This window comes from Rhinopithecus bieti, unplaced genomic scaffold (assembly GCF_001698545.2).
Source record: "Rhinopithecus bieti isolate Rb0 unplaced genomic scaffold, ASM169854v2 scaffold_2453, whole genome shotgun sequence".
Classification (NCBI taxonomy): Eukaryota; Metazoa; Chordata; class Mammalia; order Primates; family Cercopithecidae; genus Rhinopithecus; species Rhinopithecus bieti.
This window is the reverse complement of record NW_016804447.1, coordinates 3558367-3561278: the sequence shown is the minus strand read 5'-3', so window position 1 is coordinate 3561278 and position 2912 is coordinate 3558367.

The following is a 2912-nucleotide window of genomic DNA, read 5'->3' as shown; positions in this document are numbered from 1 at the left end:
ATCCCGGAACTTAAAATAAAATTAAATTAAAAAAAGAGACATGAACAGACAATTTTCAAAAGAAGACAAACAAGTGGTCAACAAACATATATAAAGAAAGCTCAATATCACTAATCATCAGAGAAATGCAAATTAAAACCACAATGAGGTATCATTTTTCACCAGTCAGAATGGCTATTATTGAAAAGTCAAAAAGCAACAGATGTTGGCAAGGACGTGGCGGAAAGGGAATGCTTATACACTGTTGGTGGGAATGTAAATGTGTGCAACATTTATGGAAAACAGCATGGAGATTCCTCAAATAACTAAAAATAAAACGTTTAGTTTGGTAATCCTACTACTAAGTAGGCACCCAAAAGGAAAGAAAGTATTACATCAAAAAGATACCTTCACTCATATGTTTATTCTAGCACTATTCACAACAGCAAAGATATGGAATCAACCTACATGTCCATAAGTGAATGAATAAACAAAATGTGGCATATATACTATGGAATATGACTCAACCATAAAAAGAATGAAATCATGTCTTTTGCAGCGATGTGGATGAAACTGCAGGTCATTATCCTCAGTGAAATTGCTCAGAAATAGGAAGTCAAATACCACATGTTCTCATTTATCAGTAGGAGCTGAACAATGGGTACACATGGACATAGAGAGTGGAATAATAGACACTGGAGACTCCAAAAGGTAGGAGGGCTGAAAAATTATCTATTGGGTACAATGTTGACTATTCAGGTGATGGACACACTAAAAGCTCAGACTTCACCATTACGCAGTATCTGCACATAAGAAATCTGTGTTTGTACCCTCTAGATACATAAACACTGACAAAATTTAAATGGAAAAAAATTTACAGAATTGAGTAGTTGTGACAAAACTCCTCTGGCCCACAAAGTCAAAAAGTATATAGTACCTAGCCCTTTATAGAAAAAGTTTTGACCATTACTGATCTCGATTTCTGGGGCTTCAAGTACAGTGTTATTGAATATTTGAGCAGATCTAAAGGGATGCAGACTTGCATTCTTAAGGGATCCAGCCTTACCTACAGAGCTTCTCATATCTTTCCTGAAAAGCAAATAAGGAGCAGATCTTTACCTTCAAATTTTCATAATATTAGAATGCTTTGTCCCCATTTCCCCTGGTGCTTAATGAATGTTTTTGTTTGTTTGTTTTGAGACAGAGTCTTGCACTGTCGCCCAGGCTGGAGTGTAGCAGCACAATCTCGGCTCACTGCAATCTCTGCCTCCTGGGTTGAAGAGAGTCTCCTGCTTCAGCCTCCTGAGTAGCTGGGATTACAGGCGTGTGCCACCACGCCTAGCTGATTTTTTATTTTTACTAGAGACAGGATTTCACCATGTTGGCCAGGCTGGTCTCAAACTCCTGATCTCAAGTGATCTGCTCGCCTCAGCCTCCCAAAGTGCTGGGATTACAGGCTTTGGGCCACCATGCCCTGCCAAGTGAGTGTAACTTTTAACAGGCAAATCTGATCATGTCATTGCTTGGTTTAAAACTCTTGGGTAACTTGTTCCTCATTCTTTGGATATGATGAGTATCTTAAATACAATCACAAGGTGCTTCAGATTCTGACCTCGCATAGTTTTCCAGCCTTATCTTTGATGTCTCTCGTTTTATTCTCTTCACTAGGAGATCAAAAACTTCCACTCTGAACGTACCTCTGTCCCCTTTGAATACTTGTTTTCTTAGTCTGAACAGCAGCTCTTATTCTGCCACCCTCCATCCAGGTTAATTCCAACACATCCTTCAGTAAAAATCACTGTTTTACGAAAGACTTCTATGACGTCCCTCTGCCCTGTCCCTATCTAGGTTAGACTTTCATAGCTGCTCTATTTTTCTTCCACAGCACTTTTCAGAAAAGCAAATATGTACTTGTTTATGCTATTTCCTTAGTTTTGTGTTTCTACTAGATTCCATAAAGTGTAGGACAGATTTTTTTCTGTAAGTGGATATAGCTCCAGTGCTTAGCAAGTACCTGATACATAGCAGACAGTCAAATTCATGGAATGAATTTATGAACAACTAGAACACTTACACATCAGACATTTTGCAGTGAACTTGTACTCGGTAGTTACTGGGAGAGTCAAATTAAGAGTGAGTGACCTGGGCCGGGCACGGTGGCTCACGCCTGTAATCCCAGCACTTTGGGAGGCCGAGGCGGGTAGATCACCTAAGGTCAGGAGTTTGAGACCAGCCTGACCAACATAGTGAAACCCAGTCTCTACTAAAAATACAAAAAATTAGCTGGGCATGGTGGCGTGCACCTGTAGTCCCAGCTACTTGGGAGGCTGAGAGAGAATTGAACCTGGGAGGCAGAGGTTTCAGTGAGCCGAGATTGCACCACTGCACTCCAGCCTGGGTGACAGAGAGAGACTCCATCACAAAAAGAAAAAAAGAAAGTGAAAAGTGAACTCAGGATGGAAGAAAATATTCACAAGTTCTGTATCTGACAAGTGCCTAGTATCCAAAATATATAAAGAACTCATAATACAACAACAATAAGACAACCCAATTGAAAAATGAGCAAAGGATATGAATGGACACTTCCCCCAAGAAGATACACAGATGGCCAATAAGCACATGAAAAGATGCACAAAATCATTAGGAAATGCAAATCAGAACCCCAGTGAGATACTACTTCACACTTGTATTAGTCTGTTTTCACACTGCTGATAAAGACATACCTGAAACTTGGCAATTTACAAAAGAAAGAGGTTTATTGGACTTATAGTGCCATGCATTTGGGGAAACCTCAAAATCATGGTGGAAGATGAAAGGTATGTCTCACATGATGGCAGACAAGATAAGAGAGCTTGTGCAGGGAAACTCCCATTTTTAAAGCCATCAGATCTTGTGAGACTCATTCACTATCATGAGAACAGTGCAGGAAAGAC